We start from the raw sequence: 26682 nt of genomic DNA, 5'->3' as shown, positions 1-26682 counted from the left end.
TCAGTATGGTAGTAGGTATATCCGTGACTGGTGCTGGGCACCTGTAACTAATGCTAGATTTATGTGACTGTGGTGGTACTGTATCTGCGAGGAAACTGGTACGGTATCCGTGACAGGTGCTGTCTTTATGTGACTGATGGAAGCGACTTTTATCTATTGGGTGGGATATTCGTGTCTGATACTTGTCCATCTCTGGGATTCATAGTTGCCATTAGTGATGTGGTGTCATAACTGTACATAGAAATGTATGGATTACCCTACCTGCTATATGAATAGCAGACTTGTTAGTTCTCACTGGTTATGATCAGGGCACAAGTCCCAAAAAAAGAAATGGGGTGATTAACCAAGGTAGGCAGTATAGTATGTAAGTAATCACAGTGCGTGACATCGCACGTGGCATCATCACAGCAAGTGACATCACAAGAAGTGGCGTCAGATGTTAAGTCCTCACACATATATTTAGCAGGTCTATCATGAGTACATTTGAGGGCATTACAATATTTAATAAATTAGATTTAGCGCCAGGGATGCGCCATTAGAGTGACTCAACGCTGATGCAAAATCTGGGCCTCTACTTATACATTTATTTTTATAAATCCTGCTAGAAAGAAATTGGCAACAAGAAGAAATGATTATTATGATTTATTGTCAGTGTATAATGTGTATGTGTGATATAAAGGGCTCTGACACCCTGCATTGGGATGAGTCTGACTATAGCGCTGTAAATGAAATAAAACAAATCAGTGGTATTTAAATTGTTATTTGTGTAAATACTCGTCAGACCAACGCATCAGACATTCTTACAGTGAATGCATATCCCATTTACAGGGACTAAACAAAGTCAAAATCATGCCACTCTTAAGTATTTGTAAAGTGATAAGTTGTGTGCCTCTTTTTCCCCTTCCATTGCATCAGGGCCGGACTGGGAACCAAAACCGGCCCTGGCAAAGTGCTCGGCCGGCCCCCCTTCTCCCCCTGGGGGAGGGGGGGATGCCACCAAGTTCTTTACCAGGGCCGCTTTTCCGCCGAATTTGTTACAGGGACGATTTTGCAGCTTTGCTGCAAAAACGGCCCTGTCACAAAAACGGCCCCCAGGGGCCCAAAAACGGCCCCCACCCTTGCGGCCGACCGGGGAATTGCCCGGTGCCCGCAACGGCCAGTCCGGGCCTGCATTGCATTTATATCTAGATGTGAGTCTCCGGATAGCTCCCAGCCAGGATACTCCAACAAAAGGAGGCCTGATGGCCCCTTAACTTCTGTTTTTTGTTATGGGCCCAGCTGGAATCCGATAAGCCCCTTCCTCTCCTATACATTGCAGTGTAGGCGCTGCTGAATGTGTCCCGCTTTCTGAAAGTCACAATGGGACATGTTTCCAATATTTCTGTGGGGCCCAACTTCTTGGCAGGATACCTGGCGTCCACCCTGTGAAACACGTGGGTGGATGCCTTCTACCCGCAAGAACCCATGATTTGTGCCTTGGTTATGGGTTGTCCATAAGGTGGTAGGAAATCGGTGACTGGTAGTAGGGTATGTGATCGATGGTTTGTACATGTGGCTGGTGGTTGTGTACGTGTAACCATTGACAGTATAAAAATTGTATGTGAAATCTTCTGTGCAAAACGCTATATAACAGATTATAATTATAGTTGACTGGTAAAAGGGCATCTGTAACATGGGTACGAAATGTGTACCTTGTGCTAGGGTATGTGACCAGTGAGTTGAGTAGCTGTGATTGGTGGTTGGGTAGCTGTGATTCGTGCTCTGGTGCCTGAGGGGGTGAGAGTGTATTTGTATCCCCCTTAACATATGTGGCTGGTGGAAGGGTGTATCAAAAAAGGGGTGGTGAATCTGGATGACGTTATGTGGTCGCTTGCTGGGTGTCTGAGACTAGTGGTATGGTATCTGAAAGTAACGAGAGCTAAATTATTTAGGATGTATTTGAACTATTGTAACTGAGGGGTACAGGTAACAGGTTGCTGGGACAGGTAAAGGTGGCGATGACTAATGAGTGGGGCTGTGCCATGTGGGACTTTGGTCTGCTAGTTAGGTTGTGTGTGTGGCCCTTAGCAGGTGTCCTCTCTGACTGTGGGCTGTGTCAGACATCTTTGGGTTTTTTAAAGGCGTGAGAATCTTTGCCGGACGGGGGCTCTGCTTCAGGCGGTATCTGATCCTGTGACAGTTATAGGGGACCGGTGTGGGCTGCAGTAGGGGTCACAGGTATATGAGAGGTCGGTTTTAACTATTATACGAAGTTAGGATTCGTGGCAGGTGGAGTGTTTGTCACAATTGTGGGGTGTGTGATGGATTGAGGAATTATGCCAAACGGGCGATGTATGTGTGGCAGCCGAGATGAGGACAGAGACAGGCGTGGGTTAGTGGCAGTGCGGGACCTACACGAGATTCGTATTTCGGGGTGGGTGGGTGGATCTGAGACAAGTGAGAGATCTGGGACTTGTGTGGGGCCAATAACCAGAAACTGCTGCACTAATGTTGGTTGGACCCACTTGTGAAATGGGATTGACAGGTTCCGTTTAGCACTTTGAGATCATGCAATACCCCCGCCCACCCCCGAGAAGTTGTTATTCTATGTTTGTGGTTATATAGTGCTTTTCCACCACTGTGAAGGATTTATTACTAATGGTCGTGGTGTGGGGTGAAGGAGGCGCGGCCGGTGCATGTGGTCTGTGGCAGGTCAAGAATCTGTGTGGGTCTGCCAACAACCGTAGCCTGCCAGAAGAGGGGGGCTGTGATGGTGTGAGTTGTTCTGGAGGCAGGTGGCGGTTCATCAATAAGTGGGGTGAGGGACACGTGTGTGGGGGGCGGGGGTGGAGGCGTCCAGGGCCCAGCCGTGACAGATGGTTGTCTGCGGGTCAGTGGGGTTGCCTCGGTGCCGGGGCTCCCCCTCGCTGGGGGCCGTTGCCGGGCCCGTGGGTTCCACTCGGACTCCAACGGCCGCGGCTCGGGCCCGGGGTTCCGTTCCGACGCTTTTAAACCCAAACAGGCGGTGCGGGGCGAGTCGGCCCCCTTCCAGCGGCGGAGCGCGGCGCCTGGGCCTCCGGTGCAGAGAACCGGTTCTTGTCCGCAGCCCACCCCCTTCCTGTGTTTGGGTACACCGTTCCTCTCTTCCCCGGACCCCCCACCCGAAGGGACGCTCCCTCACGACTCCCCTCCACTGCGGGATTAATGAGCATCCGCTCCCCGGGCCTCCCATCCCCGAAGTGCTGAGAGGCCCCGCCTCCGCCATATCGCATCCCCTGTGGGGTCAGATTAGTGGACCCCCCTCCCCCAAATAACTGCTGCAGCTGCTGACAGATCTACTGGGATTTCCTCCGGGCCCTGAGCTGCAGACTTGAAATAGCTTCAACTGAGAGGTAAATCCCCTACTTACGGGCAAATCCTGATTCCAGGGCCTGGTCTCACTGTGGGTGCCCCCTGCACACCGCAAGGCGACTTTACTACCCTGAGCACTTTGTGTTTACACCGCCCAGACCCAAGCGGTGCCCTCACCTACTTACACTGCGTCTATGCTAGACAGGTCACTCTATGGAAACAATACCCAGGCCAACCTCCATCTACACCAATCAAAGCACACTGTGCACACAATACACAGCCAATGAATGGTGTGCATGCAACATAAAGACCACAATGTGATTACAATGTCCATACCCAACATCAACCTACGCGCCCTGACCACACAGTTTACATTATGCAGCTCAAACTGTACATACAATAGCCAAACCAACCTTCACCTACACCACATAGAACACATTCTGCATGCAGTACACAGACTGCATTGTGCTCACAACATCCCAAACCACTCAGACCACACTTATCCCATACCGCTGTGCTTTTACACTCTTACAAAAACTAGCCATAGAGCAGCTACCCCACCCAGACTGCGCATCTTTACACTATGCGGGTCCCTTCAGCCTACAAAAGTCACCCAATTGTACACCTGCAGAGTACAACATGTGCAGCTTTGCACCTGCACCACCCTAACCGCGCAGTGCCACGCCTGCATGGTCCCGCTCCATACCTTACTCTAGCACCACACTCCTTCTTACACTAGCCAGGCCACTCTGTAAAAACAACACTCAGACCACCCTGTATCTACACCTTCCATACCACACAGAGTTCAAACTACCCGCACCACACTATGCAGGCCACTCCGTGAACCAAAAATGTAGACCCACATTCATCTACACTTTCCATACCACACCAAAAACCCGCACAAAACTGATTTAGGCTAACCCAATCGAACTTGTTTCAACTACTCAGACCACAGTATGCCCACACTACCCATCGAGACTTGTACACCCTGCTAAATACCACCACACACCTAATTGCACTCACATCTAATTGCACCCACAACACACCTTGCCCACACCACAATGCACTTACCATTTGAGGCCTACACACACAGTCTACACCGCACCTACAACACATTGTATTTTCATCATCCTACCCTCAATGTGCCTGCAAAACAGATCACTAGGTGGTCAGAATACACAACTTTACAACACTCAGGTCACACTGCCCGTACAAAGATAGGACCAATGTTCATTTGTACACCACAGTCGCCCCACTGTGCAGGCAGCCCACGCTCTCCATAATGCTTTACTACCCATTTCACACTATACTTACACTGTAGACACTAAACTGAAATCAAAGCGTGTCTACAACACAAATTACAGTTTATACTAACACCAGAGACCATACAGCACCCACATGCAGGGGTGAAGGAGTTATGTGGCAGTGCAGGACCAAATTATGCTGCAGGGTTGATCGGCAAGAAAAAGCAAGTTATGCCACAAGGAAAGACAAATTATGATTTACATTTTTTTATTCAATCAAAGGTAAATTATGCAGCACATTTTGGGGCATTATATCTGGTTATTTTTTTACATTTTAAAACGCCTTGATAAAAAAGGCACCTGGTGCTATAAAATGTACGTTTCCTAAGAAGGAAACAGTACTCGTTAAGCAGATTCTATTCAAAATATTATTCACAACAAATGATTTTGGCTCTCAGTATGAATGTTCAAAGAAAATCAGGTCAGAATTCAACCCCTTTCACCCCTCCCCCTCGTAGAATAAACTGATACTGCAAAAATCGTATTTCCATAGGGCGATATTCCCATGAGATTTCAAGTTTTTACCTTCCATTGGGGAATTATATTGTAAACTAGTGTTTGTGCTTTAATTCGTTCATGTTTTGCACTCGTGCTAGGGCTTTTTCCTTGTGCACAGTTCGGCATGTTTAGTGTGCATAGAGAAGAACAAACGAGTGTGATTTAAACGCACAACTCATGTTTCCCTCTCTGTTAGTCATGTTTCTGGCCACGACAAGGCCTTTGTCTTGTTCAGAAGCACAAGAACACCATTTCAATTGTCATTGTATTTCATTGAGTTAAATAATATGTGTGGAGCATATGCAGTGTTGCATGCAGAAGTAAAGAAGCCAACTTGTACATAATTCTTAAAGTAAAAGGTTGTGTAGTTGTGATTCAGGCACACTTTCCGTTAAAAAGGCATTCTTTGATTTGCTTAAAACGTTGGTACCCAATGATGGAACTGCACCAAATTTGGCATTCTCTTAGCATGGTCATCTAAGGTCATGCTTTCCATCTTTGTACAAAAATGTAAACAAAGTATCGGGGAAAATAATTTTTGCGAAAAAATATAGGTAAAGGATCCCAGGACATGCGCAGAATGGCAGGCTACCAGTGGAGGGTTAGGTGCATTGCACGCCTGTTTGCCTGGCCCAGCAGCCAATGCCCACTGCACCAACCCTCACTGCGCACGGCTGAAGGTTGGGGCAGTGGGACTGGGCATCCAAACCCTGCTGTGCAAGGCCTTAGGCTGTGTGTAGCAGTGATAGGTAGTGGGTTGGACGCAGTTCCTGTCCGGAGGCCAAGTTCATTGCTCAAACCCTGTTGTGCACGGCCAAAGGCCATGAACAGCTAGGGCTGGCTACACCAGCAAAAGGAGCGCAGTGCCTCATTAATAATAAACAATAGAAATTCAGTGAAAGAATCACAATTAAAGGTTAATTATGGCTCCGAGAATAAAAAGCTGAACATACCCTGAAATTCGCAAGTTATGGTTTGCAGTGAAAGCAATGCACACCATAACTCACCACGTCTGTCATGCCCCATACACCAAGTTGTCAATGGCATAGAAAAAGAGGCAATCAAAAGTACAAAGTGTGAGTGGCATGAGTTGTAGTTTGCATTGCAAACTGTAGCTGTCAAATTTCAGGCTTGAATTCCCTTAACCAGTGGTTGGGTTCCCAAACTGTGGGTCCCGATCCAAGGTCGCAAGCTGAATTTTGGTGGGTCAGGAAAGTTCGAGCAATAAATAAAGGTGTCTTTAAATTCCCTGTTCTTTTCACATTTGCCTGCTACAAATACAGATGTCAAACGTCAGGCAACGTCTTCTGACAAATTGCGCTTATTCTTTTAACATGAAATGGATGTCTACTTTTCTTTCTCTGACTGCAAATTGAGAGGAGTTTTTTAAAGTGAATTCTGTGACAATCTTGATGCAGTATAGGGAGTCTGAAAGGTAGGAATTCGTTCTTTGCAAAACACCGTATACATTCCACAGTTAGAAAAGCAAAAATGAATCAATTTTTTTTTGTAATTCTGAAGTGTGCTGCAAACAGATTTCAATAGGACCAAAACAAACTAAGACACTTTACTTGGTGATGCACAAATGATCAATATTCGCAAAAACCTCGAGTTGCCTACATTATCATTTGTGTGCTGTATAGTTTTATCAGTAAACTTGTATGTATATGCAAATTTAGTGGCCGTTTCATTGTAAAATATTCTGTCTGTAAATGTCAGCGCGCTACCACACAATGCTTTAGTTAGATTAAAAAAATTACCCCACCTCTTGTCCAGTAAAGGTAGGTGGGTTGCTAAACTTTGTCATTCTAAAAAGTGAGCAATGGTTCTATAAAGTTTGAGAACTACTCCTGTGAACCATAATTAACTGTGTATATTCAGCTGCGGCCCGTGCGGGTAAGAGAGGTGGGGCCAGGTGGGGGGGGGGGGGGGGGGTGATTTTGACCAATGACGGCTGATGAGCGAAAATGTATGATTTATTTAATTTTCCCTACTCATCTTCTGTCGAACCCTCCCCCCCACCGGCCCCACCACTTCACCGCTCTTACCTGCACGGACGCGGCTGTGTGTATATATACAGGTCATGGGCAAGAGACAAAAGTGCCCCTCCAGTGTTTGTAAAACATCTCTCCAAACATTAAACAGTCTAGCACAGAAGTGCATAGACACCCAAATCGTCAAAGGGTGAGAGTATGCCCTACATAACAGTGTACTGGAATTAATATTTATTATATAGGCTAATTAAGGGGCTATTTAGGAATCAAGACCTTTGATTTTTAGAACAGTTGCAACATATTTAGCATTCTTCTAACAGCTGAGTCCCTTATTTAAATGATTGCTGTTTTGAGAACAATGTGATATAACCATATATTTGCGTGAAATGTGAAACGAGCCATTTTCATAGCAAAAGGGTATAATTTTTTTCTACCGTGTTTGAATTACATGTGAGTGTTTAATTTTTTTATGCTGCACACAACAGCCCATACCCCATTCCATAATTTGAGGAAGTTAATACGATCTTGGTAAAATATCCATCCCTTTAAAGGCATGAACGCAGCTATCTGAAACGTTCCCAGTTAATATTTGTAATGGCCAGGCTCAGTGTCGCATCCTAAGCACAGTGTTTTAATACTTTGAATCTGTTTTTTCTAGAAACCCATTGCAGATGAGACAGCACTTGGAAAATTATTTCAAGAGACCCTGTTAACACCGCACAGTATTAACACAACATATTCTACACTGTGCCTATAAAACCGATGACTGATTACCAAATCCACCATGACCATAATATAACAAAATAACTCTGATCACACCAAAATGCTCAGTGTTATGTGGTATAGTACACACATTACATCTAAACTACCTAGTTACCTAGTACAACCTTCACCAACCACACCCAGGCAGCACTGTACTTACCCCACGTATGCATCACTGCCTTCATACCCCTTCCACATCCCACTAAATGTACACTACAGAAACCATCTGGACCACGCTCTTTGTACTCCAACTAGATCCTACTGTTCACACAACACCCAAAACAGCCATCACCTACATCATCCACACAACAGTTTGCCAGTCTCATCCACATCACACTGCTTTACACAATCCAGGCCCCCCTAGGTTTAGTCAAACCTTACTGTTCCCATTACACAGATACCACAGCATCTATTAAACAGAAATTACACTTTTCATCACCAAGCTGCATCTACGCCGCTCTGACCACACCACACTACACCTATACTATATCAACCTACTGTGCCAACACCACTCAAACCATACTCGGGTTACAGCCACTCAGGGCTATGCCTACAAAAGAACATAGATCACCCTGTGCTTCACAGGGCTCAGTGCATATCCACCACGCAGGCAACAGCGTCTACACCACCCACACAACACTCGCTACATTTCAGGGACCACACAGCACCTGCTACTCAACACAGACCACTTTGTACCCATCTCACTCTATCTCAGACCCAGACCACACTGTTTTACACCACGCAGACCAGGGTGTGCTTTTAAATCCCCAAACAAAACGACACCGCTAACTCAAAATAGGGGACCGAGCAACCTTTTATATTACCCGATATTTTCGTGCCTCAGAACCTTTGTGTGTGGTATTTTCTTACTTTGCAATATTTTTTGTCTTCCCCAACTCACCGCTAGGAAGTGAAGGGATCCATGGAAACACTGTTGCATGTCATGTTTTATCTTTGGGACAGATGTTAAATGACGAGGGACTCAGTACACCTCTGACTGGCAAATGTCAGTATCTATAGGGGTTGTTTTTCATGTTGCACCTGTGTCTTGTGTGTGGCATTATACTGTTCACATCTTCTAGATGAATGGCTACAAGGGATGCATTCATCTTCAAAGCTATCATTCACTATTCATTCTGTTATTCTAGGGGCCTGGTCCTAAATGTTGAATGCAGTTCAGTGTGCCTCGCTTGAACTTCGTCCAGTTGCAGGACCTCAACCTACATTTTGTGTCCAGTTACAGAGATCTCCTCTAACGTACTGGGTTACCCTTTGGAGATCATCTCTATTTCATTGTGTTCACTTCTTGAGGCCTCATCTGGAATATTGTCTTTCGTTATGGTTACCACCTTTTTTCACTTTGTCTAGTTCTCCTGGATACCACTTCAGAAGTATTGTGTTAAACTCTAGAGGGCACATCTATCATGTTATGTCCCAATCTGGAGGCCACCTCAGACGTATTTTGTCCAGTTGTGAAGACATGTTGCGGAGAATTGTGTCCAGTGCTTGAGGCCTGATTTGGACTAGGATGTCCCATTTGTGAGCTTCACCACAAGTATTATGTGACATTGAAGAATCATTATCTGGAGTATGGTGTCCACTGTAGAGTGCCTTCTCTAGAGTACAGAACCAAATAATAGAGGCAGCATCTGTAAAGATGTATCCAATTGTGAAGGTTATGTATTGGATCTAGGTTGGGAGCCACCTCTGGACTTATTGTGTCATGTACTGAAAGTCACAGTTGTAGTGTTGTGGATAAGTTTTTGTTTTATAATGGTTGATTTTGTATGCCTGCGTCATGTGAATGGGAGTGTGGGTGAATGATAGATGAGTTAGTATTATTTAGTCAATTAGGGGGTTTGCAAATGAGTGTATTTGTGAGTGTGTGTGGGCGGTCAACGATATGGATGAGTAAATGTCTAGGTAAAAAGTTTGATAGATGTGTAAGGGGGTTGATCGTGAATTAATTGATGAATGGGGGATGGATGATAAATGGATGAAGAAAATTGAATTGGGGTATAATGAAAAGATGGGTGTTGAATGATGAATGGATTGTCAATAATGGATGGATAACAGTGAGGGGTTAATTAGACAATAGAGATAGAATGGAAATGGAGAGGTACTGATGTATGTAGCGTGAAGGGGAAGTGAAGCGGAATGATGCGTGATGAGTAGAGAGTAAATGTAAGATGACGGGTGACTAGTGAATGAAACTTGACTGTTAAAGGGCTAACCATAATACGATGGCCAATGAAAAATTGGGTGGACAGTGACTGAAGGCACAATGGTGATTGGACGGGTGGTGGTGGGTGAAGGGCGAGTGGGTGGTCCAAGGGGATGGTGTACAGAAGGTTAATGATGAATGGAGAGTGAAAAGCCAATAAAAGAGCAATGGTAAATGGAGGGTGGACGGGAAATAGTAGATGGAGCCGGAATGATTCATAGAGACTACATGGTGCATGAACGATGAATTATGTATGGAGACTGAAAATGAATTAAGAGTAGAAATGTTTGTAAAGTGAAGGCTGTACAGTGATTAGATAAAAAAAGAGAGAAAATGCTATATGGAAAATGATAAATGGTGCCTGGAAGTTGATTTGAATATTGTGAGCCATGTCCCTTGGTGCCAGTTATGCGGAGAGTCACCGTAACGCCACAGAAGTCCTCTCCCAGAAACCAATTTAAGAGTGCCATCACTGAGGCTGCCTTAAACGCAGTGACAGTTATCAGTCACATGAGTTAATTGTGAGCACAATTTTCATGCAGGCTGAGTAGTGCTCTTTCTAGACTAAACATATAGGTGCTCATTGATATATAACTGCACATGTGCACACATGCACACCAGTGGCAGCAGGTCATTGGCATATAGGGAGCTGTGATAAAAGCGACACCAGCACTATCTATTGGAGGAGAAGTGGCATGCGGAAGGATTCAAGTGTCCCGCGTGGCTGGGTTGAGAGTGGGGAGCGAAGAGTGCCTATGGTGCACCGAGGGAATGAGGGAGTGGTCCCAAATGATTCTCAGGTCACATCCGGAAGCCATCCTTCCCCAGGGCTAGACAAGTTAAATGGATGAATGCCAGAAGTACTGCAGGTTCAAATTGTGTTGATAAACCACAGCACAGAATGAATCAGTATCCCTCTAATAATATATAGTAAAATATGGAAGTAAATGTTTATATCTACCATCAGCTGTTTTTTCGCATAGTGCCAACTGCCCCCATCATGTACATTGAGCACTCTAATAAATTCATACAAACTCAGAGAGTTAGAAGAAAGATATATTGATTAATTCCCTGATCACTAGCTATCCGTTACTTTCATGTGTAGGTAAAGTCAGGAATTCAATAGTTTGCTGACAATCTGTACTATAAGCCTACCTCCTGTCTGATGTCTATTTGTAACCTATGGCACTTGTAATATGGTGGATTGGATGTCTGTCACATTTTGCCCAAGTAGCCAGTCTGTCAAACTCTAAATAAGGCCCTTGTTTTTGGGAGTGTTTGTTGTTGACTACAACTTAATTCTTGCTATAACAGAAAGCCTGTGTAGTTCTGAAGGACAGGGGTAACATGCTGGTATCTTGGGTCACATGTAACTGCACTAGCCACACTGTTCTGGGGTAGTTATTGCTTCTGGGAATCTTTCTTGGTAGTGCATTATAGTGAGACCTTCCAGTTGGTAATCATTGAACGTATGATTGTTCTCTCTCTTGTGACAAGAAAGGACAGAGTCTCAGAGAGTTGAATAGTTTTTTTAGCAGTTTTAGGTAGTAATTTGCAGATACAACCACATGGTTAAACTGTATTGTCATAGACAGGATGGCATCAAACATTCCTACCAATGGGATGGGTAATTGATTTGCAAGTAATATAATTTGATTTTTTTTAAATCATTTATTTTCATTTTTAGGTGATGAGATGAGCTGAAATACTCTATTTTTCAACATTTAGAAACAGAGCCGATTCTGGCAGATCCAATGTTGAATCTCCGGGATATATATTTTTTGCTGGTTATCTGATCTTGCTTGTGGCATCCTAATAATCTATGTCCTATATAGATGTTGTATCCTTAACTGTGGTGTGGAATTTTAACCTTTTCATCTGTAGCTTTCTATGCAGTGCCTGGACTCAAATTGTAAACAATAGCTGTGACAGGCCTGATCCCAGGGTAGTCCTAGGTTGCTTGTCGGCTGCTGCAATTTATCTTGTTCCCAAGAAACGTTGTCACCTTTCTCGGTAATGAACCAAACCACTTATTGGGTTGATTTGGTCCCCAACCACCTTCTAAAGTCTAATTATCACTGGAAGTGCCCTGGTGTCTAGAGTTCTTCAGATCCAGCAGCATCACCAGTGCTTCTTCTCCATCACCCTAATATTCATGACAGCTGAGTAGACATCAAAAAGTGCTGTCTTTGTTGCTTGTTTGAAAACCTAATGCCATTTCGAAATTAACCATTTGTTAACTCTGTAATGATTGAAATATTTCACAGTAGTTCATCTACGCAGTCCATGACTATGTTGTATGGACTTGCAAGAAAATAGGGGTATATTTATCTGTTTTAGGGTCTTGCAGATGCAGTTTTGTAGGTAGTTTAGCCATATTCTTTTCATACTTCTGTTCAATTTCTTCTTTGATTTTACCAGTTTTTATTATGAATGTAGGTTTATAGGTAATTAAACTGGTCTAGTTGCTATTTTGTCATAAGTTGTCTCCAGCGTTTTCTGATTCCTTTTAAAATTCAAATATCTGTCCAGTAGTCTTTGCTGCCTCTTCAATTTGATGATTACATTTTTTTTCTGCATCTACGATTTCTACTTCATATTTATTACAATGTTACTTGAGTTCCCTGAAGTTTCCAAAACACGCTTTTTCCATGCAGGTTGGCTTTGCATAGGTTAGATTGTATAAGTCTTAAAACAGGGCATAACATTAGATGGCTTTTTATGAAGAATTTATGCTGAGTGTTTTTTCTGGGACGTATTTATCTATTCCCTCTTAAAACATACTTTTGCAGTGTCCGTGGGAGTGGATAGTATTAGCATTGTACCATCTACATGTTTCACTTAGCAGTGCAGAATGCTATAGGCAGAGCAACAAGAGGGTATATTCTAAACATGGCTCCTTGGTTAGTGGGTTAACATCTTGTTTTGGAAGATCATAGGAGAAGTATTTTTTCACTACTATTGTTGTTATAAAGATCTTTCTACTTTAAGTTGCAGTAAAAAGGCACACCACAGCCTACTTAAATCTCCACAGAGTTCTATAAGATTGAGGTAATAGTGATAGGTCAACAGTAATTCCCCATCCACAGTGAAGATGGTTGCTCTGGCAACAAGGCAATATGATGAGGACTCGCACGCCTTGTAAATTGAGGCGAAGCAAACCTTAGATTCCTCTTATACCTTTTTGCACTTAGGCGCATCGTCAACCCATGTGCCCTATCTTTCAAGCAACTGCTGACTTCCGCGAAACCTCTCGTTAAATCAGCAGCTACTGGCAAACTGAGCCAAAATCTGCAGATCTTTACTGATTACGTACACAGCATTCGGTCACATGCATGTGAAACAGGCGCTGAAACACAAACTTCTTATATTAAAATACTATTCTGAAGCTACAGCATTCATAGATAAAACCCTGGCACTTCACAAAGGCAGTCTCCTTCAGTTGTGTCTCTGGCACCTAAACTTAACCAGGGATTTTGATACATTTCCCACACACTCGTCCACTTCCAAGTGTATTCACCCCGCTTTGGTAATATATTATATCATGGTTGTAATTTTTATGAATTATGAAGAAAATAATTAATGTGTAAGCCTTCTTTCTCATGAACTTTGGGTTCTGAGACCACTTCCTGCTTTTCGTGCTCTACCTACCACCACACACATTTTGTACCTTTACCGCCTAACAGTATGTTCTACACAAACTCTTGAAGCTGGTGTTCAGTGGAATTTTAGCGTAACACAAAGGAATACATTATTGGTGGGTTTGAAACATATTTTTAAATGCCTTGTTCATTATTTAGAGAGCGTGTACTTTTTAGTCTGCTTTAACATTTGTGATAAAAGCGACATTTTTTGTTTTTGTTTTGCTCAATATCCACCTGTTTTCGTAAAGGGGTGCTTTGTGGGCCTTTGAAGTGAAATGGCCAACTAACATGTTTATGTAATTAGACAAACTGCCTACCTCAAAATAAAGCAGACTTGCTGACAATTTGGGCATTAATGTAAAGCTGTACTCCATCACCCATTGCCTTGTCTCAGGTGATGCTTGGGGTCTGCAACACAGTTAGGGGAATTTACACCCCAGAGGCAGACGCATATGATAAAAGCAAAATGAGCAACACTTTTTAGGTCGCGCCTACTAGACAATTAAAACATATTGTTGGCTCACAAAAAGCATACAGGGGCTTGTAACCCAACAATTGCTTACTATTGATTGCTTTTTACTGTCTTTCATTTACATGCTTCTTATTCGTGTCCCAGCTTGTCAATCTTGTGTTTGCCCCTCCAGTGGAGCACAATTTATTTACTATCTCTGTGACTGGCTGGGTTCTATGCTTCCACTGCTTCCCTTTAGGTAAATGTCTTTTTCGTTTAAGCACTCCATGATAGTGCACAGGGTTTCAAGCTCCCTCCCATGTTTTTATCTGCTCCTACCTGCACTCATATTGCTTTCTCGACTCTGTTTGCAGACATTTTGATTCCTTTTTTTTTCATCAGGTCCGATCATAGTAGGTCTAGTAACAGGAATGTAGGACGCTTTCTACCAAAAGCCTCCCTGTCACTCGAGGCCTGGGCCCCAGGGAGGCTTGCAGGAGGAAGCTGTTTGTGATCCCGGCAGTCCTGTGTAGCAGTTCAGAGAAGGCCTTGTACAGGCTCTGAGGCCAGGCCAGTAACTGCCAAAACGAACAAGGTCATCAAGAGGGAGGACGAGGAGTAAATTAAAATAACAGTAAAAAGATAACAATAGCAATAGAAACAAAAGCATGTAAAAAAGAAACAAGCATTGGCAAAGCCAAATAGGTCTAGCTTTTGAGACTTATTTGCTTTACTAGCATTTTTTAGCCATGCTGTACAGGTTAATGATGCGGAAAAAAACCTATAACGCTGCAGGATGTGTCATTTTATATGTGCGTGCAAAATGCATGCATGTGCCTGCAAATTAACATAGCCGCTTTTTGCCTTTTACTTACACATCCAAGTTGGACTGATGAATAGAAAGGAAGAAGTACTTTGAAAGCATTTTTTTAAACAGTAATCAGGCAATGGAAGTAGCACGCATGTTTGTGGGGGCTGCAAAATGAGGGAGGAAGCAGTACGGATGGTTTGGTTGGATGGAAGCAACAAAGGGAGGAGCAACAAAAATGTTAGGGCAGAAGCAAGGCAGATGGCATATACGTGGGGAAGCCAACAAAAAGAGTGCAACGCGGAGTACATGGTGGAGAAGAAGAGAAGCACACGGGCGAGAGAAATTAATGTGGAGCTGGGTGGAGTAGCAGGTGGGCAAGAAAGCAGCGCTGGGGAGGTGGAAACACTTTGAGTGAGTGTGGCACGTCTTGCCCGATCATCATCTTGGCCACACACCAACGGGTTGCATTTAAAATAAAAAAATGAAATGTTTTCTTTTAATTTTTTAACAACATTCAGTGGTCTGTGGGACCACAGCCTGCTCTGAATTTTTTTTTTTCACTGCGAATCCCAAGGGAGAAGGGGTCTCTTGGGGACCCCTTCCCAATAGCGGGAAGGCAAGAATCACACGGGCAAGAGAAAGCAAACATGAAACCATAGAGATAGTAAAAGAAGTACATATGGGGACAGCTGGAAAACACATGCACTCTCATGGAGTGCTTAAATAAAAATAAAAAAAGCAATGGTTAAAAAATAAGCAGTGGAGGGACACAAGTCATGTGTCCATGCTCCAGGGGATGGACAAACACATAAAGAGGAAGGCCAGCCCAAACAAAGTAACAAGTAAAAAGCATGCAACTGAGAGACACTAAAGCCAACCAATGGTTAGCAAGGAGCGGTCTCTAAGCCCATTGTAAGTTAACAATAAGTATTTTTGCCTACAGACAACTTGCGCTATCTGGTGGGCGTGACCTAAAAAGTGCATCCCAAAAATGGATCTGAAAAATTGTGCAATGCATATAGAATATTGTGCTGCAGAAGAGTATAGGAGGAGGAGGTGGCTGGCACATTGACAGCCACCCGCACAAGAAAGGTGTTGCAGCGTTGAGGATCTACCATATCAAGAGCCCTGTGCATTGGGAAACTAGTGGTTCTTTGCGCTTGCCACATGAGGCTTGTGCACCAGAAACATGTGTCGGCAGAGGGTGGTTTGCTAAACCAGAGTTTTGTGCACCAGACTGGGGCAACATTTAGTGATTAGCATTTAAAGAGCCTTGTGTACCAAAAAAATCTACACGCATTAGGTTGATACACAGAAGACCCTAGACACCAGGAAAGTGTATGGGCTCTAGGTCATGGCTCACACGGGGAAGAGGCGGGGGAGGGAAGGAAACACAGTGTGGAGATGAGGAAAACAATGTCAGATGTCCGGCTGGGTAGGTGACGGCCGAGGGGGTGAACCAGAGCCACACTCCTCTATAGCTGCATAGGACAGCTCCACTGGGCATCGACCAAGGTTGCGCGGGTTCCACTGTAAGTACGAACAGTTAAGGTATACGCCCAGGGGGCATCGTCATAGTTCCATCAAAAGCACTGGTCCTGGTGTTACTGGGAAGCTCCGTCCGCCTCATTCTCCAGATCGCCCCAGTTCAAGAGTGGGGAGAGAAGAGGTGCAAGGGGCAGTTCCAAAGTCTGCCGAATTGTGGGACAACTGACCGTTTTTGCCTTCAGTCCTCTTGGCGGGAGTGAAACTGAAGAGGAGTTGTGCATAGAAACCTGAACCTCATCAGAATTAGTCCTTTATAGGACCCCATAGTGACATTGCAGATATTGTTCTGGGCGCCATTTTAGAGTCAGGCAAGCCTGGGCCTGACCTTACCTTGAATTAGGTCCCACTATGCCCCCTTATAGAGCGCTGATTATAGGGATCTGTTGATCCCCGTGACTCTGCAGTTGTTCTTGCCTCTAGTTCTGTGATTCTTTTACTCAGCTATGCCTTTTATCCACTTAATACATCGGGACCCCGATGATGGGTCATCCTCCCTCTCTGGTGGTATTTCCCTGGCGGGCACCATTTTGGGGTTGGGCGCGGCGTATCCCGCTTTAAAGCATTAGCAACGTTTTTATGGGGGTTTAATTCAGGCACCCTGTGAGAAGTTGGCCTGATGTGCAGTGTTCACTATTCTAGTGATCACTATATATCAGTCCAAACAACCCTTATTGATGATTGGTTGTAAGTCAACCTTATAGACCAGCTATCCTAGTAGCATGGATACGAGCAGTCTAAGGCTAAGACTCTAGAGGGCGTGTTAAGCCAGCTGTTTTACCATCACATTACCCCTTGAACACCCAGTGAAAGGACACCACACAAGTGTTATGAAAATAAACAGTGTATTTATTAGAATCACAACAACCCTGTACTCTTTATGAGGACAGGGTGCTAGGCACACAACAAAACTCTTACGAAAATACTTACGTTAGCACGTTATACACAAATGCCCGAGGGGCACGAAAAACCATATACTTTAAAAGTGGAATGCGAAATTACTAGCAGGTAAGTACAGTACTAATAGGCTTTGGAATCGCTAGGACTTGACTATAGAATCGTTAGATTACTTCTAGGAGGCCTAGGGGACTCGGGTGCAGAGTGTGCACTCTCACGCGGGATGCGGGACAAAGTCTATGGAAGCTAGTAAAGGCAAAGTTAGTGTTCACGGGCGAACCCGACCTGGTAGGAAGAAAACGACAGTGGATCCTGACCCTAGGATAGTGAGGCTATGCTGGGACACCGAAGTGCCGAAGTTACCTAGCCCAGGGGCTGCAGCTGCATAGGTCTGAAAAGACGTCGGGAATCTCGTTGCCGGACCAGGAGCCTGGAAGAAGGAAGTTGCTGGCAGGCGACCAGTGAAGAAAAGTTCGATGGATCCAAGCCTGGATCAAGGAAGAAGAAAACCTGAAAGCAGAGGGGACCAAGTTCTTGAATCACTAGCCAGTGATTAAGTGGGCACCAGGATGGCACCGAGCGAAGTCACCGCAGTCAGGTGAGTGGGCGCTGCTGGGCTCTGCAGTCTCTCGGACCAGGAGGCGTTGTCGGCGACCAGGATGGAGGTGCGAGCTGTCCCACGAAGGTTCTTGCTGTCGACGTCGCTGGACCCAGGATTGGGCAACAAGTCTTGGCAAATGCAAGGCCCACGCGGTGGACCTAAAATGGCGTCTTAGCCGGACCAGGAGGGTCCAGGGTACTTCTCCGATGGAGGGAAGCAAGGGCCAGTCTGGAGCAACCAGACTAGCAGCAGTGTTGTCGTCGGGCGTCGTTCGGAAGGCCACAAGCCAGCGGGCTAGTAGCCAAACAACGCGGTGAGCAGCAAAAAGCAGAAGGGCCCCACGCCGATCGTGGAGATGCTGGGGGGCTGCTCTTCGGTGCTGGCGCTGCTCAGGGCGGGGGCTTCTCGGACCCCAAAGCACTCACCAGGAAATTACTCGGCGGGCTTGCTGTGCAGAAGTCGTGCAGTCTTGAAGATGGCCGGTCCCTCGAGGTCTCGTCACACCCACGAATCTCAGCGTGACTGATGATGTAGGTAGAGGTCAGAGGTGCCAGGGAAGCCGGTTCTCGTCGAGCTGGGCAGTCTTGATCCGGAGGAGAGACTTGCAGCAGACCGCAGTGTTCTTAAGATGGTGCCTGCGGATGCAGGGTGACTACTCCTTAGTCACAAGGGAGAAATCTTAGGAAGAAGTCTTGAGTTCCTTTCGTGGAAAGTAGTTTCAGGATTCAAAGATGATCTCATTTGGAAGGGGGCCATTTCCTCCCTTTATCCTGTAAAAAGGGGCTGGCACGCGACTAAGTCCTGCCCTAGGGGTGGGACTAGGAGGGGGGTGGTTACACCCACTTCCTTGGCGGGCTTTTCCCCAGCACAGGGTCTGGAGTGACCCTGGAACTGGTTCCAGCCAGCCTATGCACAGTGAGCACCGGGGTGCCACGTGCAGTCACCTTCCTCTAAAGCCCTGCCTACCTACAATACACAAAACCCTGTCTGGGACGGTGCTGGCACCGCCCCTGGCAGGAAACCCTTTGTCCTTATCTCCTGCTCTGGGAGGACCAGCAGCAGGAGGGCAGACTTGTGTCTCGGTGGCAGCATCCATTTTGTGGAGCTGAGGCTCTGTTGGACTTTAACCGGGGTTAGGGGTTACATACATGTCGTGTCCCTCTAGAAGGGTGGAATGCTAACCCCGTCGCCAGAATTGGCGAGGGGTTAGTATTCCAATTCGTATGACACCTTACTCGACATGTTTTGATAAAGCGATACCAGAGTTGGCATATAACCGCGAGGATTATAATGCACTTAAGAGTATATGGTATGCGATATCATGGAAACGGCTAAGGGATGGATCCCGAAAGCCGCAGACAGGCTCAGCTCATGCCAGAGCACCATCTCACACGATTCCAAGCACTCTGCCTTCAGGATTGTTAAGGCCTGCTATAGGAGTGACTGATAGGAGATCTGTGTGTCCATTTTAGGGTTAGATATAGGTATACTATATCTAAAGCAAAGGGTGAGTACACCACCTTGCCCCAGCTGTCGTGCAGCCAGTTGTGTCAGTTTTGGATGGCCAGCCAGGGGTGGCATAATACATGCTGCAGCCCCTGGTAGGCCCTGGGTACACCTATGCCCTGGGTACCTAAGGTACACTGTACAGGGACTGATAAGGTGACTCAGTATCCAATTTAGATATGTACCTAAGGTACATGGAATCCATTTTACAGAGAGAGCAGTAGGCCTGGGGCCCTGAATAGCAGGGTCCCAGGTCAACTAAGTCAGAAAACCAGCAAAACACCAGGCAAAAAGTTGGGGGCAACCATAGTCAGGGATCTACCTTCCTACACACCCTCTGGTCTTCTAAACTCCCATTTGGATCTCCGGAGGCTTTCTCCGCTCCCCCACTCACCGTCTCTCAGCCCCTGTCGGCGGTCGGCGTCCGCTGCTAAGGCGGCGTTGAGTAGATGCCAGTTTTGGAGAGAGACTGTGTTAGGAATAGGGTTGAGATTAAAGTTATTGTGCACCCTCTATTACAAAGCAGCACACAGCAGATATTGCGCTGGATTGTTATGGCAACCAGGTGGCACAGTAGAGACCTGATAGGATCCAGCAAATCAAACAGTGCAGTACACAGCAGATGTTGTGCTAGATTGTTGTGGCCACCAGGTGGAACAGTAGAATTATGATGGGAACCAGCAAGTCCAACAAGCAAGGATGAGAGTATCTAAAGGGCCAGGAGCTCAGATCACACCATCTCGTGCGTGGGCACAATTCTGAGGTCAGGCGGAGCCTTGCGAAGCTCCAGCACAACTTCAGTGTATCCTCAAACCCTACAATTAGTGGACTCCTTGGAACGGAGTATATTTTCAGGTGGGCTGTCCGAAGGTTACAGAGGAGAAGCTGTTGACCGTGTAAGCCCTTATTTTTTAATTTTATTCGAATACAGCCAATATTTCCAGGTCAGGCAAGGCAAGCCGATTCACAGAGCTGCCTCCTGCGAGAGCTCAGTCATCTAACATACCTTCCGAGGTAGAGCTTTGTTCAAAGATGTCTGCGAGTGGAATGTAGAGATCACCAGAAGCCTTGTATGATGAGCGCTTCACTCCCGGCTCATTTAGCACTGCTGATTCTGTCGATGATGCAAAGGTCTGGCTGCCATTACAAAAGCAAAATGAACAAATGATGAACGGAATGCTGAACAATGCAAATATTCAGCCCCAGTCACAAAGATCTGGGTTTAATACATTGTTCTTTTGCTCACCACGCCACACCAATTTGGACCCAGCCACATGCAAATCAGGCTTGACCCTGTTCCTCATGGGAATAGTCCAACCCAATCTGCCAAGCCAGTTCATCCCTGGAACGGAATCAAGCATACTGGGACTGGTATCGGTGTATCACCCCTCATCATCCAGGCTAGCATGAATGCAGTGGCACATGAAGCACAGGATCCACGTCTGGGCACACCCTTCTCACTTACAGCAATAAAAGCAAAAGGAACAAATGATGAACGGAATGCCGAACAATGCACAAACATTTACCCTCAGTCACAAAGATCTGGGTTCAATCCATCGTTCTTTTGCTCACCACGCCACCCCAGCTTATACCCAGCCATATGCAAATCAGTCTTGACCCGGTTCCTTATGGGAACAGTCCAGCTTGAACTTGCAGGCCAGGTTCTCCCTGGACCGAAAACAAGCACCATGGGACCAGTTTGGGGGCATCACCCCTCATTAGCCAGGCTAGCTTAAATCCAGGGGCGTAGTGAGCATGGGACCCAAGTCTTGGAACTGAGTACTGTCACATCTTTATTTGAAGAGGGCCGAGTCCCTGTAGTTCTCAATGGAGGTGCACCCCTTTCTTTTAGAGAGTACTGCCACTTCTCAGAAGCAGGCGGGTACCCTGGTATTATTGGGTACCTGCGCTCCTATGTGTCCATTACGTGACAGGTGTGAGGGTAGCGCATCAATAGGATCTTAAAACCGTGCGGTGGTGACTGAGTTAAACCCGTAGGTCAGGAAGAGAGGAGGCACAGCACGTACACTCACCCCTGTAGTCCCAAGCTAGGCCTTTCCTCTCGCGGTGTGCTGCGTGCAGGCCTGCTGCTGCGCCGCGGAGGTTTTCCCGCGCTCCTCCCACACGCGGGCCCGCTTCAGCACCTGATCGTGGACCGGCGAGATCACTGCGAGGTTCCTGCTGCCCCCAGGGTCAGAAATTCCGATCCTTTCCCAGCGAGCGCCCCGCCTCGCCCGGAGCCTGGAAGGAGGAATGCTGCTCTGCAGTTTTAAATGCGACTTTCTGCAAGGCAGGCCCTCTCTTTGCGGGCTCGCCTTTTGCAAATACGGTCACTGCGTTTTCATTCTCTCAGACGCCATATTTTTTGGGGCCCTGTTTCCACGCTCCGAGCTAGCCTAAATAAACGGTAGGATGACTCTCCTGTTCCCCGTCATATATCATATTATTCCACATATCTAAACTCACTAAACTGACAACCTTGTATTTGCAGTTCACGGCCCAGTCTTTATTTTTGTGGTAACCTCGTATCGAAATCCATGGTTGTTCAAGACAGCAGTGTGACCAGCGTTGTCACTGGCCACTTAATAATGGCGTAATCTGCGAGTGGCATCGTTAATACCTCGCACATTGTACACACAAATAAGCTTAAAGGGCGTTGTCTGTGCTTCCTGAGGCCGAGCAGTGCTTTACTTTCAAAACACTCAGGCATGCGCAGTCCCCTAGTTAAGAGTTGGTACGTCCACGTTGTGTCACTCCCTACCCCCCCCCCCCCCCACACACACACACACACACATACAAACACTCTAATGAACTGATTGATCGAGGCCTCGCCTTGGTCATCTAACCACAGCCTCACCCGCCACTCCAACCCCCTGAGCGCTCATGTCAGTGTATACTCCGAACCATATTACCTCATGAGGCAAACTCCTACCTCTCACACCCCCCTCTGCCACGTCAGCGTGAATGACATCATTTCCCCATGTCCTCCTCTTATTCCCTCGTTCCCTCATTCCCACTTAAGCCCCCACCCTTCCTTTTTCCGTTTCCCCTCAGCACTTTGAAGAAAAAACGCAGTAGAGTTATCCAGCATGACATGACTCACAGCCTGCGGTTCTGCATCCCCTACACCAGTGCTTCACAAAAGCTGGGGTCTACCAAAGAGGCGTGGTCTAATAAATGTAACTAAGGTACTTTATAAGCCGCCTATGTGCCTGACAGGGTAGTTAGTAACCATCCCCCAGATGCATCAAGAACCCATTTTGCTATTCCTTAATAGCGGAAAAATAACGATTCGCTATTCAGGAATAGCAAAATGCAATGCATGAAGAAATCACAAAAAAAATAGCGATTTCTTAAAATTCCTTAATTGCGACTCGCAAATTGCAAGTCTCAATTAAGGAATACCTCCCCATTCATTCCTATGGGCCTAGAATGGGAAGACATTCTCAATTTGTGAATCGCAATTAGCGAATCGCAAATTGAGAATGCGATTTCAAGGGTGCAGGGGTGTCCAAAGGACACCCTGTTGCACCCCCTGAAATTGATCTGTGCACATATGTTGCGCACACACATGCCCTTAGGACATGTGTGTGCGCAACATGAAACTTTGAAAAATGCACTTTAGTGCATTTTTCAAAGTTTTTGCAAATTACCATGAAGTTCAACTTCATGGTAATTTGCGATCCCTATTAGCGAAATCGCTATTTTTTAAACTTTAATGCATTGCATTTAAGGAATCTCAATTTGAGATTCCTTAAATGCAAGTAATCTCAATTTTGCGATTTCTTAATTTGCGATTTTTGCATTTGGGATGATGCATCCAAAATGCAAAAATACCGGTCGCAAAGGGGCAGATTCTGAGAATCTGCCCCTTTGCGAGCGGATTTTACCTTGATGCATCTATGCCATAGTCCCTAACAGGGTGACCTGTATCTCTACAAACCTTTGCTTTATAAACAAGGCACCTGGTCATGAGGCTTATATTTTAATATTTCTGTTTGCATGTATGTTATGTTATTCGCATATGTAGAGCGCAAACTCCTATTTCCATGTCGTCCATTCTCAAACTCGCCTCATTTTCATGCCATCAATTGCTTGTGTCTGTTGGTGTTTGAATGCGTTAGGTTAGTAGAGGATATGCTATTTTGTTTGTTTAAAAGTGGCTTGTATAGATCAGTGTGAATGTAAATTGTGTTTTATCTTGGGAGAGCTTTATGGAGTCTTCAGTGTTTGGGTGGGTGTGTCGAATGACTGTTATGTTTTTTTCTAAATGGAGTATCTGTTGTCCACGAGTCGGTGGGAAGAAATTATTCTCTGTGTAAGAATCACAATCCAGCTTATTTATTTTACAATGTGCACCTGAGGGTGTTATTATGATTTTATGCTGGATTGATCTGAGTATTTTTATTGTGAAAGTTAGTGCTGGTAGTTTTAATTGTGGGTATTATAAATATTTTAATGATTGTATAACTTATATGTTATGTTCCCCCCTAGATGGCGTTAGTTCTAACTGTGGGTATTATAAACATCTTAATTATTTTATATTTTATATGTTGTGCTTATAAGTGGTTTTATTCCATGATTGTTTACAGTGTTAAGCTATTGTGTTTGCTTTTATGGCAATTGCAGATAAAAAGCGTGTTATGGTATGGTCTGGCAAATTAGTGTGGTGCTTGACAGTGCTGTTGGTTTGACACTGCTAAGCCAATTATATGCCTTGAGACCCTTAGGGGTGAGTAGTTTGCGCTTTACAAAAACCAGATTTAGATGTGGCCCCTTATTATGTGCCTGATGGCGTACAGGTTCTGGATTTTGTCTAATGTATGCTGTTTAGGGGTGACCATTTTAGTATGTATCAGGAACTATAATGCGTAATATCATTGTCAAGTGGGGAGTTCTGTTGGAAATCCTGTTGGGTGCATGTGGCAAGGACTTCTATAATCCACTGTTTGTGAGGGTAAACTGTAGGTCTTGGCTAGGGTGATAGGCACCTCATAGAATATAGTTATATATTCTAAATGAAAGCATGTATATTTGACGCTAAGCAGGACTTCTTAAAACCTGGGAAGCCCGGCCTATGAGAAAAGCACAATAGAGAAAACACGTGGGCAGTCCGGCCCCTGAAAAAGGTACAATAGAGAAAACAAGCTGCAAGATTACAGCTTTGGAATCGTTCCCTGGTTAGTAGAGGTAAGGAGATCGGTATGGAAGATATTGCTGAGATAATGATTTAGATATCTAGTAAGTTTCTACCTAGAATACCTGCAAAAGAAAGTATATACATAGGCATCCCATGTGAGACTTGGGTTTGGGGTAGTCTGCCTTTGTGGTGTATGTGTGCTAGGATATAGCATCTTACAATGCTTTCCTGAGATTTGCTTTTTCGAGCTAGATTTGCTTTTTCATGATTGGTATCCATAATAATTAATTTAGCCACATTTATTTTTAGCTCCATGAGAAATAATGCTGCAACTGGTACTTTTCTACATTTTGTTATACTGAAAATGTTCAAGCTGTTTCTGTGCTTAATGGTTGATTCATGTATTCCATGATAAGGTCATAACAAGGGCAATCAGGAAAATATTTATTTTTGCTTAAAAAAAACTGTAAGTTTGATCCTCCCTTATAAAGGCAAAGTAGACCACGTTTCTGCTCAATGAAAATTAGATGTTTTGTTAATCAGGATTGAATCGTAAATAGAAAAAAATAGATTGGGGTGACTGCAGGGCCAGCCTACAAGCAGCGCCATTTTTGATTTACCTCTCTTCGCTATCGGTATGCCTTTACATTGTCCTGAAAGACTTTGCGACTCTATGGGGAAATTATCACAAGACCTGCTTTTAATGCTAAAGACAATGGAACAGGTTGTTTTCAGTCACTTTTTTTAGTAAAATACTCCTTTTCAATATTTTCCCTTATTTTTACAAGTTAGATTCTCCTGTAATTTTTACACTGCACATCATAATTCAGTAGTCAGACTTCTATTGCTCATGTTTCCCTTAAAGCATAAAGGGATTGACATACTCTTCATATGAGTGCTTGTAGTTGAATGTAAATGTGTTTCTCCTCTACAGGCACACAAACTGCCTGGACTATGTGAGATGGATGCCAATGCCAACACCATGCCTGTCTCTGAGTGTGACTACAATACTCAGTAGAACAAGCACTACATATGACATTCTGAGAGAAACAGGAAGGAAGGATAATGGAATAGAGAAACACTAGATTGGCCCCACTGACTTCTTGAAATTACAACCTGTTGTATATTTGTACTTCCTTCAATATGGCTACTTGGTGTCAGTAGTCCTTTATTTGTGTTTCTACCTTCCTAACCTCCCATAGTACCTGAAAAATGTTCTATCTTGTATGTGAAGGTTCCAGCCTTGGCAGTTGATGGTCTGGTCAGCTGTGAGGTTTACTGCTCTGCTGTGCATCTTAATAAATCTATTAATATGGCTACTTGGTGTCAGTAGTCCTTTATTTGTGTTTCCACCTTCCCAACCTCCCATAGTACCTGAAAAATGTTCTATCTTGTATGTGAAGGTTCCAGCCTTGGCAGTTGATGGTCTGGTCAGCTGTGAGGTTTACTGCTCTGCTGTGTATTTTAATACATCTATCTTCATAACCTGAAGACTTGTCCTGCTGCCTACCTAAACTACTTACAACACATCCCTTGCTCTGTAGTTATCCACCACCTATGTCAGTACAGAGCATGTTACTACATGTGGGCATTAATTGGAACACATTACTCTGGGTATATACCAAGTTAGTTGATAGTAAAGGTGAGGCATCGTCCGCAGCATGAGTAAACACTCCAGTAGCAGACTTAGAAAAGAGGAGAAGATTATAGCAGATGGACCCCAGAAGCAGGTTCGTAACAGTCGTAAACTGAAGCCAAGAAGCGCAGAGTTTAAGCAGGATATCTTGAGATGGAAACCACAGGGATCGACCAAAACAACAAAGGAGCATGCGGAGGGAAGTTTGGGTGCGAACTGCTACGAGAGCGAAGAAACCCAACAAAATGCACAGTTGCAGGGCAAGGTGTTCTTAGTTGCGCTGGGTTAAATTCTCTCTCTTCCCTACTTGACCTGGGAGTACCCCTCCGCCATCTTGAA

General features: G+C 44.9%; 1 protein-coding gene across 3 annotated transcripts in view; it reads left to right on the top strand.

Annotated features, from left to right (window-relative positions):
• NOL4L (nucleolar protein 4 like) overlaps positions 1-26682 on the top strand; it is a 412363-nt gene that overhangs the window by 208120 nt on the left and 177561 nt on the right. The window lies entirely within an intron of this gene.

This window comes from Lissotriton helveticus, chromosome 7 (genome assembly GCF_964261635.1).
Source record: "Lissotriton helveticus chromosome 7, aLisHel1.1, whole genome shotgun sequence".
Lineage (NCBI taxonomy): Eukaryota > Metazoa > Chordata > Amphibia > Caudata > Salamandridae > Lissotriton > Lissotriton helveticus.
This window is presented reverse-complemented; position numbering and strand designations above follow the sequence as displayed.